An 18,516-nucleotide genomic window follows, 5' to 3' on the forward strand; every position below is an offset into this window, starting at 1 on the left:
AGTCCTACACTCCCAGAGTGGGATTATTGCTTCATTAAATTATTTGAAGTTTGTCAAATCCCATATAGAATGGCATCATAACCCAAAGTAGTATCTCAGTGCTGTGGAGAAGTGAAAGGTAACATTACTATGATTGATTCTCAGAAGTAGGTAATGCACTGAGATGCATCATGCATACATCTATCAAAGAGGTGGAATTACTCCACAAAGAATAAAGAACCTTTTGAAGAGGAGTGTAATGTAATACATACCGATCTTTATTGCTAGGTGGCTAGAGTTAAAACTTGGCTGACGTTTCCATTACCAACTTTGTCTTTCTGGAACTTATAAGTCAACTCTAACCAATAAACTCAGCAGAAAAATCTGTGTCTAGGAAACTTTAGAAATGGTTAAAATTTAAATACATTCAGATAAATTGTTAAAGACAGATACCCAAATAGAAATGAATCCATATTTTAATTTTTTGCTTATGTGAGAGTAGGTCAAGCCAAAAATGACAGTTTTGATTCCAAAACTGAACAGATTAAAGACTCTACCTCCCTTAAGATTGCTTTCCAGTTAGTTTATTAGCAGACCAAGAAACAGAGTGAAGGATTTAGCCAAGCATGGGTTAACACAGCTTCCCAAAATCCCTTTATGGCAATACACTGAAGCTTAGTGGTCAATGCAAAGTAAGCAGGTTGAAATATCTCCCAGGTCTGAGGAATACAGGGCCCAATAGGCAAGAGGAGAAAGGACACCGGGACGGAAGCTACTCTTCTAGTACAGCGCTCTGCAGTACAGTAGGCTCCAGCCACAAGCCAGGTGTGGCTGGTTAAATTCAAATAGATTAAAATGAAATCTAACCAAGAGTCAGTCCCTCAGTTTCACTAACTGCATTTCAAGTGCTCACTCTCTACGACTGGTTAGTGAACAACTTGGACAGTACAGATAGGACATTTCCATCACCACAGAGAGTTCTACTGGACAGTACTGGTGTAACAGATAAGAGTTCTTGCTGTGCCACAGTAACTTGTTCCTGTGTTCTGTTTCTTATTGGCCTATTAGGTCTTTTGTAGGTCTGGTCATTGCCTACCATAGAGAGTTGTGTAGATATAATACCAATGAATATATCAAATCCATACATATTGTTTAAAATTTTTATGAGCAGTACATGCCTTTCTTTTCTTTGTTAAGTAGAAGGCGGTGTCATCCTACTACTAATCCAGAATAATAAAAACAGTAAAAGACTTAGGAGAATGGTAAAGGTTAGGAAGAGCCAGCCTGGGAAGTGAGATGGAGATGACTCAAAAGCATTTAGAAAAAGTTCTGAGTGTCACAGAAGTTCAAATAGATAGATATAGATCATTTATTTGGCATGAGTTGGCTCAATTTCTGATATAAAACACCATACTTTAAAGGGTATTACACTTTATCTGGTATCAGCATTCCCACTCAAAGGTTTTTGCAAAAACAAATTCTGCTTATTATCCAGAATATTACATTTGCAAGAACATTGAATTATGTTTATAAATGAGATTTAGCATAGAAAAAGCATTAGAGGATATTAAATATGCAGACTCTGATAGAACAAATAATAGCCCCTCCAAAAATACTCACACTCTAATCCTAGGATCCTGTAAATATGTTATAATATATGACAAAAGGAACTTAGCATATGTAATTAATGTTACAGACTTAAAAATAAGGATTTATCATGGATTATATGAGTGGGTCCATTCTAATCAATCAAGTCCTTACAAACACATAAATGTCTACCATTGGAGTCAGAAGGGATACAACAGAAAAGTTAAGCAGGAGAAGACAGAGGGGGAGGTCAGAGAGAATAGAAGTGTGAGAAGGACTTGATGAACTGTTGTTGGCTTTGAAGAAAGAGAAAGGGAGCCATGAGCCATGAATTGAGGTTGGCATCTAGAAGCTGAGAACAACCCGTGCCCAACGTCCAGCAAGGAAATAGATGCTTGGGTCCTACAGGCATATGAAATAGAACTCTGTCAACCACTTGAATAGGCTTGCAAGTGGATTCTCCCATGGAGCCTCCAGATAAGAGCCCAAGCTAGTCAACATCTTGATTTTAGCTCCATGAGACCATAAGCAGTATACCTAGACAAGCCTAGTGGACTTCCAGCTTACAGAATTGTGAGGTAATAACTGTGTCAAGCTGCTAAATTTAACTTCTGATGGCAACAAAAGAAAATTAATGCAGATTTATATATGAAAGCATAGAATCCACTAATTTTGTTTCTCATGAGTCCCTTCAAGAATGGCAAGTTCCTGGTTCATTAAAGAAGAGGAGGAAGAAGAGTGTGCAATTATTCTATCTTCATTTATTCACTTTCTTATTTGTAATTCCTTCATCTTTGTATTATTATCAAACGTGAAGGATTCAATTCTCTATTTCATCTCTTGTCCAAAAATAACCTTCTTCATAAACATTAGTGAACAAGTAAATTTTCCTAATATTTTACAAGGGGATTAGACTTTCCTACTATATGCATTTGAGTACACTTTGAATCATTTTCCTCTCTACGTGTGCCTGTCTGCCAGTCTGTCTCCCGCCACACTGGCAACCCCAATTCTGCTTCTTTGGCCTTTAGCATGCACCACTCATCCTCCCTGGTTCCAGAACTTCCTGTTCTTATATCTTTCCACAGGTCTCTCCACCTCTTCTGCTTTCTAATTTAGAGGTATTCATCTGTTTCACTTTTTATTTTTAGAATAGCGTATTGTGAGAGATACTGAAGAGCTGAGAATTTTCCTTTGTGACCCTCATATGTCTTTGTCTCCACAGCTTTTTCTTCTCATCCTCTCTTGAATATGACTAACCCTTAACTGTTCCTCTCCACCTCGATAAAATTGAGATTGCCCCCAAATTGGCTGTAAATCCACAAACACTCTTCTTCTATTCCCAAATCTTGCTTAATCCCTTTGCTAGTAAAGCCCTGTAAACCATTTTGCCCTCCTTCCCCAAGTGAGGAACACTCCTTGGGAGCCTTATCATGGCTGACCTTAGTTTTGTCAAGATTTCTGTGTTCTGTATACATGGGTACAAAGCAGTTCCCACAGACTGCTGTTGCTTTAATGCCTCAGATAAATTGTGGACTGGAAACGAAAGTTATAAGGAACAGGCATGAGGCAAGGCCCTGTGTGATAGTGTCTGCATGAAGTTCCCCAGGGCCCATACAAATTGTGCTGACTTTGGTGGTGAATATAGATTGTGGCCATGGACCTTGAAGACACTGAGTCCAAGACAAGTGGACACGCTGTTAATATGTTTGCTGCGGGTTCACATTGAGGGTAATTATTTTAGTAAAGTTTCGTCTGTATGTATGTTCCAGAGAGCAGGATTTCTATGCTATAACTACTTTCTTTATCTGCTTACTCATTTCCTTTATAATTCTGACTTTTTTAGGCTCTTAAAAGAAATCTGTGGGAAATAACACAGTTGTTTACTTCCATAACAAATTGGCTTAGAATACAGCTTAGGTCAGATCTATACAACATTTCAGCACAACCATCTGAACACTTTAATGATGTGGGTTGCTTGTTGTATAATCAAATTAACTATGACAATTAATATTGAGAATTATGGACAAAATTGAAAGGGTATGTAATAGTGTCATCTGACTTAGTGGCCAGATATAGATCTGACATTTATTGTAATGATTTCCTTATTGTGTTATGTACCTCTCAACTCTATCCTGCTGCATTTGACTTGATAATTCCATTGCCTATTATAAACGTAGAACTTATCATTTAAACTGGGACATTTTTTGACAATAAAAGGAGATGTTCTTCATACTTAGACTGAGCCATAAATCAAGATGATACTAGGCACACCAGAGTGTATAGACACCTGACTGCTTATACATGCATTTAAGAATCATGATCAGAATCCTTTTTTGATTAGTTTAATAGGCAGACACTCCACGATTGATTTTAACAACTGAAAATTCAATGTCACTAATTGACATTAAAAATAGATTGCTTGCTAGCATAGGATAAGTGTCATAAAGACAAATCATTGTGCAGTTACAGTATCAAAGGCTCATCTTGCAGTCAAAATATTATTGAAGGTTAGATGAACAGGTCAGTAGTGGTAGACCAAGCAAGATAGACCAAGCAGAGACACTGGGGTTGAGTGAGAGTCTTTACCAGGCAATGGCGTTTCCTTTAAGTTAATGTAAGTTAAAATGTGGACAGTAAGTATGCAATAAACAGGTCTGGCAGACATTGTATATTTCCAAAAGAGGAAGACATATATGGATGACAATTGAGCATATCTGAACATCACAGACATCCAAACAACTGGACATATCTGATCATCACTAATGTCACATAAGCTGACATTTTAAATAATGTGAAAAATGCAGTCTTGACATTAATGGAGGACTAAAGATTAGAGTAGGTGGTGCCCACTCTTTTGTTTGCTCATCAAATCATAGCTGAAACATTTTTTCATAAAAATACTAACACAGGCATGATAGAGGACCTCTACTTTCCCCTTACCATCTGCCTTTACCCCTTTTTCATTATTTATTACCATTTACCATCCCTGTCCCATAAATTTGAATACCTGGAAAAACCACAAATCATGTGAAAATAGTTCTAGGAAAAGAATGATCTGATGGTTGTTGAATTTTAAGCAAGGGGCAAAGCATAAATGATACCCTACCTTGAGTTTTAAAGTTGAAAACTGCTGCTTAAACCAGTCCCACAAAGGCACATACTCAACATGACCGATCCTGTAAAAACCCAAAGTCAGCTTCCTTGGGGAGTCATCTGATTTTCAGGTGCTCACTAATGTACGTAAGTTGAATAAATCCTTTAACCTTGATTTGAATCACCTAAGTCATTTTCACCTAAGTCATTTTCTATGCTTTAAATTAGTTCATCTCTAAAGTTCAACAGTCAAGAGAATATAACAATCATATTGCTGAAATGGCAGAAGCTACTCCAAATGTTAATCTTTAGAAGAGAAGATACTGAAAAAAAGTTGATTGGTTCTATATTACTCTACAGATTAAAAACAAAAATGAGAAATAGCTATAAAGATAAGTGCTAGATTTTAAGACTCTGGATGTAGAAATTACTTCACAAAGCAGTAAACTTCTCATTTTTGTGAATGTTCAGAGAGAGGTTGGATGACCATCTTTCAAAAATAGTATTGAATTGCAGAGTTTCACCAGCAATTAGGAGAGTGCCCTCCTCACCACAGTCAGCAACCTTTAGTCTATTATCCTTGGCAGTTTAATAGGTGAATAAAAGCTTTGTTGAAAGAGAATAGGAGCAATGACATCCCAGTGGCAATGAGCACATCTAGTACCTAGATAAGAGTCTTAATTAAAATTTCAGACTGCCGACCAAGATGGCAACATAGCCCTTTGAATGTCTCTCCTCCTATGAGCTCACCAAATATACAGCTTCACATGGAGCAGTTTCCTCTGAGAGAAATCCACAAATAAGTTGAGTGATTCCTACACATCAGATGACTGAGAAAATACCCACATCGAAACACATAGGAAAGGTTGTGATACACTTTTGCCAAAACTCCACCTCCAGCATAACACCATACAATCAGGAGGAAACCCCCAACTCACAGCTTCTCTCCCAGGAGCAAAGGGTTTGGACCTTACATCTAGAGCCCCAATTTTTAAAGGTGCCATCCAAGGGATGGCCCCTCAGATTGCCTAGCTCTGATAGCCGACACAGCTTGTGTTCACGAGTCCCACAGGACTACAGTAAACACAGAAGCAGTTGTTAAGGGGCATAAAAGCACTTGCCCCAGCTTCAGCTCCCAGGGCTCAGCACAGAGGGAGCAGGCACCTAATCAGCATGCATCTAAATACTGACTGCAACACTCCTCAGAGCTTCAAAGAGCTAGCAAGCGCTTCTTCTATCTTTTCTCTCCGGCTTGCTCCAACAATAAAACCAACTTGTCAGTATCTCCTTGGAAGGAGCTTGTCCATCCACACATCTAGCATCCCAACTTTTACAACTGCCATCTAAGTGATAGGCCCCAAAACAGTTAGCATCAAGAAAGAGCTGGGTTTAAATTCATTCATGAGCCCCTCAGGACTATAGCAAACAAAGAAACATCTTTTAAATGAGTACAGAAGCACCTTCTCCCATCCCCAACAGCTATACATCCAAGCTCAGTGCAGAGGAAGCAGGCAAAAAATTCCCATGTCCCATGTTCTCCCTGGAAGGTGTTTGACCGCATACTTTCCCAGCTTCTGTCTGTCAGTCGAGCTTCTCATTAGCTCACATTTAGGTGTTGACTGTGATCCTTTCCCTTTGGGACACCAACAGGTCTTATGATGCACTCCATTAACAAAATGAAGGGTAAAATTTATATGATCACCTCTATAGGTGCCGGAAAGCATTAGACAAAATTCAAGATCCATGCATAATAAAAACTCAAATAATTGCAGTAGAGAAGAAATGTAACTCAACCTCAACGTAATAAAGGCCATATATGACAAATCCACAACTAACTTCATACTCATCCATGGAAAGCTCAAAACGTTTTCTCTAATCTGGACTAAGACAAGTATACCCACTTTCTCCACTTTTATTCTACATAGAAAAGACATTCAAATTAGAAAGGAAAAAGTAAAATTGTATCTTTAGATGACAAAATCTTACATGTAGAAAACACTGAAGCCTCCACCAAAATAAATGTTTGAATAAATGAATTCAGTAAAAGTGCAGGATGCAAAATCAATATACAAAAATCAGTTGCATTTCTATATACTAACAGTGAATTATTGGGAAAAGGAATTAAGAAAACTATCCCATTTACAGTAGCATCAAAAAGAATAAAATGCTTAGGAATAACTTTAACCAAGGAGGTAGAAGGTCTGTGCACTGATACTATACATATATACTATATATATATGGCACATGCACATATATATATATGTATGTATGGATATGGATATGTGTGTGTGTATTTATATATATACACACACATATATATTGAAATGCTATTCAGCCTTAAAAAAAAAAGGAATCACAAAATTTGCAAAAACATAGATGAAGCTGGAGAGCATTATGATAAGTGAAATGAGCCAGACAGAGAAGGACAAATATTGCATAGTATCATACTTGTGAAATCTTAAAAAAAAAGTTCGATTAGAATGATAGTTACCAGGGGTAAGGAGAATGGGAAGTGTGGAGAGTTTAATAAAAGGTTACTAACTTTCACCTATAAAATTAATAAAATCACAGGGTTTAATATATAATGTGATGACTGCTGTTGATATTATTGTCTTGTATAATTTGAATTTGCTAAGAGATTAGAATTTAAGTGTTCTCACCAAAAAAATAAGTAAAAATTTAACACAATACTTTTGTGTATGTATTAAACATTTACATGTTTATAATTTGGGGGAGGAGGATTCTGTTGAGGAAGTTGTTTTCATTTGCTATGTGCATCTCAGATATATTCATTCTCAGGGAATGATTTATAGTAAATATTGCTTAAGAGGCAAAGCTAGGTGACAGTACAAGGCCTGATTCTGTGGAAGACTCTTATATTTCCTCTTGTGTATAAGAAATTAAAAAGTAAAAATCCTTTGGCACCCTGTAATGTTAAAAAATTATGTAATGTATTTTTCTCAAGGGACAAGTGGATTAGAGTTCATTTGCTCAAAATCTCAATTCTGGGGTAAACGTTGCCTCTTATTTTCAGGCTAGGTGAGTTGAATGGTAGTTCATTTTTCATGGGCATTTTACTTGTAGATGCTGTTTCTGGGACTTTCCAGCTGTTTAAATACAGTTAAATTATGCACCCTTCCTGAGAATGCATAAATTTGGAATAATCGTTTACACTTACCTTCACAGAGAATTGTTGAAACTTTTTGTGAAATCTGAAGGTATATGCATACTCAAGGTAATTTTGTTGTAGTTTTCTCTTTTCAGTATAGTTGATGCCATTTCTTATTCTGCTAGGAACTTTTCCCATCTATGTATTTATTTTTCATATGTAAGAATTTTGCAACATATTACTAAAACATCTTTCCTGACAGTGCAGAAAGTCCGGCTTTTGGTCTTTACCAAGTGTGCTCTGAGGGTCAATGTATATTTAAGGCAGTGCTGCACCAGATAAACAGATAACTTTATTAACAGAACTGTCCTTACCGTTTTGTCTCTAAAACACTTGAATCCCTTTTTAATCAGCAAAACAAAAGTATCAACATTCAGTTATCTGTCATAGAATTCAGTGTTGGATGGACTTTGAATCATCACTTGCCAAAGATTTAATGGGGTCATGTGATACTTTTGCTCATCCACACGATAACCACACATTTCTTTAGGCTTTATATTGACTGCAAACAGTGAGTAATGTGAAGGGACCCTTTAATTTCAGTTCTGTGAGAAATGCTTTCATCATCACCACTCTCTAATACACTGCAAGTCAGATTGAAACCCGAGTCACTTCTGAGAAGAAGAAAGTAGAAAGGAGAGGTAGTCTTTGCTTTACAATTATCTGATTAACTTCCAAAATGTCCTGTTGAGTTAGGTGTTGGTATGCCCATTTTACAAATAAGACAAACTTACACACAGCATATGGTCTCTGATGGGCGGAATGGCCCCCAAAGAGGCCCATGCCCTCGTCCTTGGAACCAGAATATGTTATGTTACATGGTAAAAGGGACTGTGCACATGCAATTAAGGTCACAGACCTTAAAATATGGAGATAATCCTGAATTATCCTGGTGGGCACAGTCTAATCATATGAACCCTAAAAAGCCAAAAAAAAAAAAAGTCTCTTTAACTGGAGAGAGGACAGATGAAACAAAGAGAAATCAGATTAGAAGCCTGCATCACTATATCGTAAGGCACTCATATGGCCTTATTAATGACATTTAGCATATTCTCTACTTTTCTGAAATTATTAGTTTCCAAAATTTTATATTTATTTTCAAAATGAAAATGACTTAATGGAAAAGAGAACACCTTATTTGATTCCTTGTGATCTATAGCATTAGCTAAATTTTCAGAATCAGTAGATGCAAATATTTGTTTAAAAAATGTTCTGCCCTCAGCTTTGCAAATATTTGTTATACTCAGTTTGGTATAACAAATATTTATTTTAATATCCTAACCATATTTTTGCAATACATTATTTAAAAATATCATTATCAAAATCATATGTCAAAAATATCATATATATATATATAAAATCTCTTTATATATATATGTATGTATAGATATATAGAAAATAATAGAGAGAGGTGAGGAGGGAGAGACAGAGAGCATTCTGGATCAGAGAAACAGTTTGTTACTTATAGAGTAGCATTTTGTGTCAGTTCCTCATTTCCAAATCCCACAAGGTGAAATGAATGAGGATTATATTTCGTTTGCATATGCAGTTGGTTTATATTACAGGATCAATCCCCAAATTATGAGCTTGTATAGGTGCTGCTGGCACATCTACCCCTTCTCTCCCCCACATCTCCAGAGAAAGGCTTAATTCCTCCTAATGTAAACAAAGCCTTTCCAGGGAGGGAGGGGAATATTTTTATCCTTATTTATTCTACTAGAATGGAAGCAAATATCTCTGGATTGATATCTTTAAACCTCTAGCTTCTCACGCCTTTGCTATTCAGATATTTTTCTTGATTAGAAATCTTGGATCATGAAAATCATGAATGATCATAGAAAATTCTCTTTCAACACACGGTCAAACAAAGCTAGTAAACATGCCCCATTTTTGCTTGCAAAACTAATTAGATCACCTTATCTATTTTACATGTCCCCAAATTGTTTTTCTAGTTCAAATATTCTTCCAGATCTCCATGTCTAAGTTTAATATTTGCTTTAGATTTTTAGCATACTAATTTTATACATCTCAATCCCACTATAATATGATAACCGATATAAAAATTAATCACATGAAATATTCTGTGATTAGGAAAATATTTCAAAACTCAATTGCTAGGAGTTCTGAGGGCCCTCCTGCAGTATTCAAAACCACCTTAAGTCCAGGTCCACTTTGGTCCTTTCTGGAAATAAAATCTACTCCAAGTAAAATATTGGCTGGAAAGTCTAGGGAGTGATTCCAAGAATCTTCCAGGTGGTTGCATACCTGTTTTATTGTCATTGTTTGACTCTACAGGGCTAGGTGCAAACAGGGCTAATAACAAGCAGAATTATCTGTAGAATTTCTGAGGCAGTATTTTTTTTGTCCCTGAAGAAATCTCTCTCCAATTCCCAGAACTCTCAAATCTAAAAGAAGCTAAGAACTCAATCCACCTGTATCAATCAGAGTATCCAGACAAATATAAATTATTTTTAGAATAATTTTATACTATTTATTTGGACAAAATTTTATACTTTTTTAAAATATGATTTTTCTTTCATTAAGATATAATGTATTTAAGATGGAAAAGTCAGAATATTTAGAGTCACTCAAAAGATTTGAACATGATAATCTCCTATCAGAGATAACACAGTATTTTTCTAGCATAAATTATTTCATGTGATTTACATATTTGAAATACAAGAGAGATCCATTTTAATATATTCTCTACTTTTACTTAATATTCTAAATTATAATTTGTTTCACAAAAGGGTTGATAAAGCTTAAATTAATGCTCTATTTTATATATAGTTATAGCCTTTCTTTTTCTTCATACTGGTAATTTTGATAATTCAAATATAATCTCCCCATTTATCAGTCTTTTACTTCCTTAATAGTAAGTGTTAGAAGTAGCCATCTTGCTAAAGACTTAGCATATTTTTTATTTTATAATTTTAAGTAGAGCTTGATTATTAACAAGTAAATTTAAACATATATCATCTCCCAGACATAGTCCATTGCATGGTTAGAATGTATGTTTAAATAGTGATGCACTGTCACTGCATGAAGGTTGCAGTTTATAATAATCACACAAAAGCCAATAATGTATTAAAAAAACAATGTTATTTTCATTTATTTTATTAGATGAACAATCAAGCTTTAACATAAATTTTGAAAAAAAAATAGGTTTTTCTTTTTTAGAAAAAGTACACCTAGGGACAATACAGATGAATGAGAATTTAAATACCAATTAACTTTTGATATAATGCTCCATTATAAAAAGCTTTATAACACTGTCCTCTGCCATCCCCGAAATGAAGTTATATTAAAAATGCTGATGCAGAACGGTTTTTCGAAAATGTTGATGGACTGCTGTCATAATGCGAGAGATTCCCCCCGTGGTGTTTAACTCAGTAAAATGACTGAAACCTCCCTCCCAGCCTGCAAAGTTGGTATCTCCTCAGTGGGTGCCCTTTCACCCCGCCTTGAGATCTGAGACTCCTTCTGTCAAGCAACAAATCGCAGGAACATACACTTGGCTGTTGTCCGTCATGCAAGTGACAGCAAATATCTCACCACCTGTTGTTTTGATTGCTTATTCTATTGTAGAATACAGCACTTGAGAATGCAATAGAAAGACTCTCCTATATTTAGAATGTATTAACTTTCTAGAATATGAAAATTAATATATGTATATTCATGTATGACTGAAGAATTGTGCTGTACACCAGAAATTGACACAACATTGTAAACTGACTATACCTCAATAAAAAAAATAAATTTCTAGAGTTATTAATCTACTGGAAGTTCTCTACACAGGATCTAGTCCCTAATTTACACTCTCCTCATGGATAAGGTTGATATAAAAGAAGGAAAGATGGTCAGATCTGACAGAAGAGAAAGAGGATCTCAGTCTGGAAAATCCACCTGATCCCTACCCCAAACATTGTTCTGAATAGCTTCCTTGTGCAAATTCAGAATATCTGGAATATGTGATCATTTTGTAATGTAAATGTATAGGTTTAATGCTAACTTATTTTATAAAATATTGAGTTAACAAATTATTGTTGTCTTGGGTCATGTTTCCCAGAAGTATATCCTGAGACAAAGATTCCTGTGTAAGTGACTTATGGAGGAAGTACTTCTAGTGAAAACTATAAAGGAGTATAGGACACAGAGTAGGCCAGTTGAAACAAGAGTAGTGTATTAGTTAACATTTGCTGTGAAACAAACCATACTGATTCCACTAATTTAAACAAAAATCATGCATTGTCCCATATTTGGGGGCTTGGAAATTTGTGCTGGATTCAGCCAAGTGGTTGTTTTGTTGGGCTCCATCAGCTAGCAGGTTAGCTGTGGTCTGACTGGACTATGATGGCCTTACTCGTATGTCTGACAGTTGGTCCTGACTCTTGAGTAAGGCGCTTTGGCCATGTATCTCCAGCAGACTAGTCCAGCTTTATTTACATGGCAGTGTTTGAAAGGTCCTCATGAGGAACAAGTGAGTACAGCTTCAGAGCACAAGTACTTCCATATCTGCTAATGTACCATTGGTCAAAGCAAGTTACATAGCCAAACCAGAGTCAATGTATGTAAGGATTATCCAAGGGCATGAATACAGGGAGAAGTAAGTCACTGTAAATCATTATTGCAGCAATCTACCACAGGTAAAATCACAAGCAAAGAGCACAAAGCTGAAGAGAAACCTTGGAGTAAGATCAGAGTTGTCCTATCCTGATGCAAGGGAACAGGCTTTCAGTGTTCTGTACTGGTTAAGTATTGGCTCAGGGGGACCAGGTCCTTGTTGCTGTCTCCTAATACTGGCAAAGTGGGTCCTCAGGTGCTGGTTCTTCTAAGTGAAAGTACACATGAGATACAGAGGATACAGCGGGGGTTATCAGAGGGGACAGGGGACACAGAGAGGTAAAAGCTATTTGCCAGAAAATGGACCGAGCATCAACATTGTCTGCTACAGTATCCCCTTTCATTGCTCAGACTCAGTAATGTTGATTTGTTCAAGGATTAGTGAACAAAGGGTATTCAGAATGGTGATTTTCTGGGGAAGAATACAAAAGAATGATTCCCACAAATGGTCCTTAGCATGACATGTTCAGCATCTCTTTTCACTACAACCTAGTCTAGATCACCCTTTCCCTAAGCTATTCCTTCTACAGGTCTAGATGGCTTGTCTGGTGGCATGATCTAGACCTTCATAGTTCTAAGGATCTGAGCTCCTGACTATCTTTTTTTAAGTCAGGCTGTGGTTGTTGTAATTGCTCATTAATAGCTAAAACTGGGCATGCCAATATTGATAGAGGTCTCTGAATTACATAGATATCTCGGTCTTCTCCCAATATGTAGCATCAAACTTATGCCCTCATAAGGATCAGCGTCAGTTATTGCTGCCAGGATGGTAATTTCTTTCTTTGCTTACTGATTTCTGCAAGTTTGGGACACAACATGATAAGGTGGTAGCTGTAGCTTTTGGGTTACTGGGACTTTTATAGCATCTCCCTGTGGGAACCAAGATCTCTAGACCTAAGGGACCATAGATGTGAAAATCAGTAGCAAAAATTCCTCACATAGGTCACTCAAAGTGATGATGAGTAGGACCACTCTTTCTTATATTCCTTGGTTCCCAGGCTCATATGGTCCACCTATCATTGACACAGGCCCTATGGTGGTTGGTTCAGGGTACATGCCACATCTTGAAGGACAGAATCTCATTCACATACAGAATTGTCTCCAAGCTGCCTTAGCTACACTTTCAGCAGCCCGTTTCAGCACTCTTAAGAAATTGCATCTCCTAGTGATAATGTTTATGGTAGTACCAGGGGATCCCATAGTAATGTGCCCATTGTCTTAAATTAATCCCTCTTATCCAAACAAAGCTTTATATAGGATCTCTTGTTGGTAAATCAGACAGTCTGTGGGCTCACAGACATTGATGTGCGCAGGGCAGTGTCAGCAAAATCATTCTTAAATTTCCTTAGGAAAACCCTGATCCCTTAAGCACTGCTGAGATCCTTGTAGAAGGTTTTTTACCAGCCACTTCGGACTGGTTGCAGGTCTTAGTAATTAAGTCTGTCTTATTTTTGACTTTAAATACTACTTCCTGGTTTCTGCATGTTTGGCATCCTATCATGTGTTTTGACACTAAGGAGCCCAGTTGTATAACTGCATCTCTTACGGTCAGCACCAGACTGAAAAATAACAGCTACTACTAGGCTTCTAGATTGTATTCCTCATCATTGTTGAAAAGTGTCCTCTGGCTCTCTCAAGGATCATAATCATCAGAGGAGGGAATAGTGGATTGGAATCTTATATAATAGATTTACTCTGTCAAGCTCACTTCTGTGTGTCTTGGGAATCTTTTCTCAACATTCTGCCAAAAGGAATCTGACATCTTTATTTTATTTAATATGAACCATAATTTTTTAATTCACAGAGCCATTATTGGAGCATATTAGAAACTGATCCAGGTGCCTTTGCCTGGCTGTTAAATCCGAAATCCTGGGAAAATCTTCCCATATCAAAACCCCCCCCCAAATCCTCCACTGTTTAGCTTCAAGTTCTGCTCCTACTGGACTGGGTCTCTCAAGATCTATCCCAGGCATCATTCCTCAGTTCCAACTGAGACATAATAGCTTTGTCCTGCGGCTTCTTTGGTGATTGATATTTTTTGGCTCTTAACAGGAGCAACTTCCCTTCAATTGAGCCATGCTGGGACTTATAGAGGAGGGCATTGTTACCTTCTAGAAAGGGAGAAACAAGCCAATTCTGTAGGCTCAGAATATTGAGAAAGTTTTAGGGATCCAATATTCTTAAGAACTCCCGCCAAACACCCCCATCCCAAGTGTCAGGAGGTTTGGGCAGCAAAGTCAATCCTTTCTGAGTTTCTTCTACCTTACTGTTAGTCCTTGGCTCATCTACAGAATAATCTTCCCTTAGGCTATATGAGATGAGGATCTCTTTCTATGAAGGTGTTCTAACTTTTATACCATGCTTTAAATTGCTAATTGAATGACCTGAGGTTGCCATCTCCTTTCTTTAATGCATCACTAGAATTAAGCAAATATCTATTTCTTAGTTTTTATAATTATTGCTATTCACCTCCATATAATCGCAAATACTGGATATATCATAAAGGTCAGAGCATCCAATTCTACCTCCATCCTATCCAACTTTACCACAAGTGAAATTCTTACCAGCATTGTCTCTGTTGCCATCTAACCTGAGAGTGATCCCACTTCAGATCTCATCATTAGGATCTGCTTTCTAGGACCATGACTGGTATTTATACATGTTAAGTTTCCCAGAAACTGACTCAAGACAAATATTCATTTGCAAATGATATATTAAGAAATGCTCCCAGACTCTGGTGTGTAAGTATAACTCAGAGTTTCTCCACACTGAGTCAAGGATGCTGGACTCTCATACTCCAAAATGTATTGCCTTCTCAGGGGGACAAAAACTACCAGACAATTTGGGTTCTTTATTATGTGTGTAAAGTTATTCTGGTGCCTCAAAGGTAGTCCTCAGAAAAGAGCTTTAAGCTGATGGCTGTTGAAAGAAAAAGTGAATCTAAACCTAGGTGAGGATAGTGGTGATGAGTTGAGTAGTGGAATAGGAGGGCACAATATGATAAAAATGGATTCTAATACCCCAGTAATGTCTTAGAGAATGGAAGTTCACTCTCTGTATTGCAAGTGGGAATTTATAATGTACCCGTTTATAGATATAACGTTTTAATTATTTTTGAGTAAAATTGATCTAGTGCTGCCATCATCCATTTACATAACAATTGCATAATCTATTTGAAAAAAAATTGTGAACTGTTAAGTACTATAGAATGAAAGTTTTTATAATACTAATTAATATTTCTTAATTTACTACAAACATTTCTGTGGGTTGACAGTTACTTAACCATGATTTTTAAAATTGATTTTAAAGGAAAATGTGTTGTTTATTTCCAACAAATATTTTACAAAATAGTATTAATTCAGCCCACTTGGTTATATTCCCTTGATGTCAACAGAGAATACATCCTCCTAGTAATCTTCAGTGGTTCCAGTCAGTGGATTTTAAATTGTCAGTACAAGATTCTGAATCCTTTTCATCAATAAAATCTAATTTTAATGGATCTTTAAAAGTTGTTTTATGTACTATTTTACAAATATTTTTATAGAATACTTAAAGAAATTGTCAGTTTGAGCACCTTAACATTTGTTTGTTTTCCCCTACATCCAATATGCATATTATCAAGTGTAATATATCCAAATAATATTGCTTGATTGTGTTGATGTTTCTAATGTTGTAAGTTATATGTTTACTTTTTGAGAGACGCATAATCAGTATCACAATGAGACAGACCATGACTGATAGATGTTTAAATAAGATAGAGAAGGAGCATGGCTTTAATGCATATGATTTTTGAGCAAACATATAAACATACATCGTAGTCTTTTGTGTTGCTTTTGTATATATCTGTGTGTGTGTGTGTGTGTGTGTGTGTGTGTGTGTAATGTAATAGCATTTTAACAAAAATAATGAGGAACCTTAAACCATATTTGGAATAGGTTGTATGTAATAATCTTCTTGTCTTCCCAACATTCCTTTCACCATGCTCATTAGCCATACTGTTTGTATGACTCAAACAGATGCTCATTTCCCCCCTCCAGCAGGAGAAACCCCACCTCCTCCCTCTTGCTGCAGCGATCAGCTTGGGTTATCCCTGCCTATGCCAATCAGCACATTGCATGTTTCAGGATAAAATAATGCTATCAACAAGGAGCATTTGAGTCCATTTGAATCAATAAGATATGAGGGAAGGTTTTCTGGAGAGACAATGAAGATAAAATTTCTTCCCTCTCCTGGAAGAGATACAGGAAGCTAACATTTTCTTGTGTGGTATGCCGATAGGAAGCTGAGAACTCCTGTAGCTGCCCAGATAAATGTCTGGGATTAGTGGAAAGCCAACAGCGGAGAATGCAGAGAGCAGAGGAAAGAAAGTCCTTGCTAAAATAGGTAGATTTCTACTTCATTAAAAATAAGTCAATCTCTTTATTTCAGGAAAACTGGAAACTTTTCTGCCTCTTCATCTGAAAGTTAAGAGAACCAGGAAATACACATTTATGTTTGACGATTTGAGTTTGTTTCCTATTACTTCTACATTGAAGACTCTTAACAGATACAGATATATTTCAGTTCTCCACATAATTCAGGATTCATTAGCTTATTCATTCATTTATTTAAAGAGATCTTCACAAATTGTATATCATAGACATAAACAGCTAATTATAGTTTTAAACATGCTTTTCATAAATTCATGTTTTCTACTATAACAAAGTAATACCTGTGTGGTGCCAGATGCTGCCATATTATGATGAATAAGAAATATTTGCCAACAACTATTTTATAGTTTTGGTTCATAAACTCCTAGAACCTTGATAATAAACTTAACATAAATTTAGTTTTCTACAGGTACATTGGCCAAAATGTGATACTATGAAATAGAAACTATATGTGTACAAATATTTGAAGAAGCATTTAGCATTTCTTAATTCTGTATTTTTAGCAAATCCATGTATCACTGAAGGAAGTTCTCTGAAGACAAAGGAAGACCCTGTTTATCTGTGGACTCTGACCAGAACAGTTGGTCTGGAGCCTATTTAAAGAGGAGGCATATCACTTCCAGCTCACACTGACATGGTTAGCCCAATCTTGTTGGTTTGATTTTGCTCCCTCTATAACCCTGTGGAAAATTAGAGGAAAAACTCCACCCTCGTATATTAAAGAAAAGATAGGTTAAACAGAAATGATTAAATACATCAAGAACATAAGATATTCAAGCTGTAGTGAGGCAGTATTGACAATTCCAGGCAGCTGCCCTGGCTTCCCCAGCCCACTCCCTACTTCTCCATCACTGCCTTCAATATCCCTGACATCAGTGACTACTTACACCCGGTTAGAGGTCATCACGCTCTCCTGCTTACTAAAGTGTTAAATACTTTTGCGTTAAGGGCTTTCCAATCCTAGAGTATTTGCATTTTAATAAGGAACTACTGAAGACTGAAAAACCTTTAGGACTTAAAGGAAAACAATTCTAATATTTCAAGGTGAGGCACTTGCAATTTAATTCAGAGTAAAACAAAATTCACGATGTGATTAGGTACATAATTTAACCTTGTGCAATGCCAATCCTGTTTGAGTAAAAGGAGAATGAGGGACTTGATAATACTCAAAGTTGCTTTTATTTCAGTCTCTGTAAATGGCCTAGATCATGTATCAGGAAAAAATGTTCTTTCCCAAACCCTTTTATAAAAATTTTATTCCAGCCAAGTTTTTCATACTAAATTATGTATTTGTAAACACAGGGACTAACAATCATGTCTCCACACAGAGAGTAGCATGCTCTCAATTTCTCTCCCTATGATGTCTGAGTACATAGGCTGTTTGGTGCCTTTCAGTAATCTGTCCAAATACCACGATCAGCGAAGTGGCAATATGCACCTTGGTGTAGACTTATCCTTCAAACAGAGATTACTAATTGTCTGGAAGGAGCAATATCTGCTATTATCTTTCTTGAAAAATATTTCAAGCACTAAACAATTCAAATATAAATGCCTTGCTTATGCTTGATGTAGCCTTTAAAAGTGACATGCTTTTATATGTTCCATTGAGGTTTAGGGGGATGAAACAGGTGA

At 36.4% G+C, this 18,516-nt stretch overlaps 1 long non-coding RNA gene across 1 annotated transcript; it reads right to left on the minus strand.

Moving 5' to 3' along the window:
• Positions 1-6,762: 6,762 nt before the first annotated feature.
• On the minus strand, positions 6,763-13,760 carry LOC116658381. The gene is made up of 3 exons (XR_004313763.1): positions 13,750-13,760; positions 11,103-11,108; positions 6,763-6,876 (listed from the first exon to the last, which is right to left on the minus strand). It is a non-coding gene; the product is annotated as an uncharacterized LOC116658381 (long non-coding RNA).
• Between the last annotated feature and the right edge of the window lie 4,756 nt (positions 13,761-18,516).

The sequence above is a fragment of the Camelus ferus genome, chromosome 2 (assembly GCF_009834535.1).
Source record: "Camelus ferus isolate YT-003-E chromosome 2, BCGSAC_Cfer_1.0, whole genome shotgun sequence".
Classification (NCBI taxonomy): domain Eukaryota; kingdom Metazoa; phylum Chordata; class Mammalia; order Artiodactyla; family Camelidae; genus Camelus; species Camelus ferus.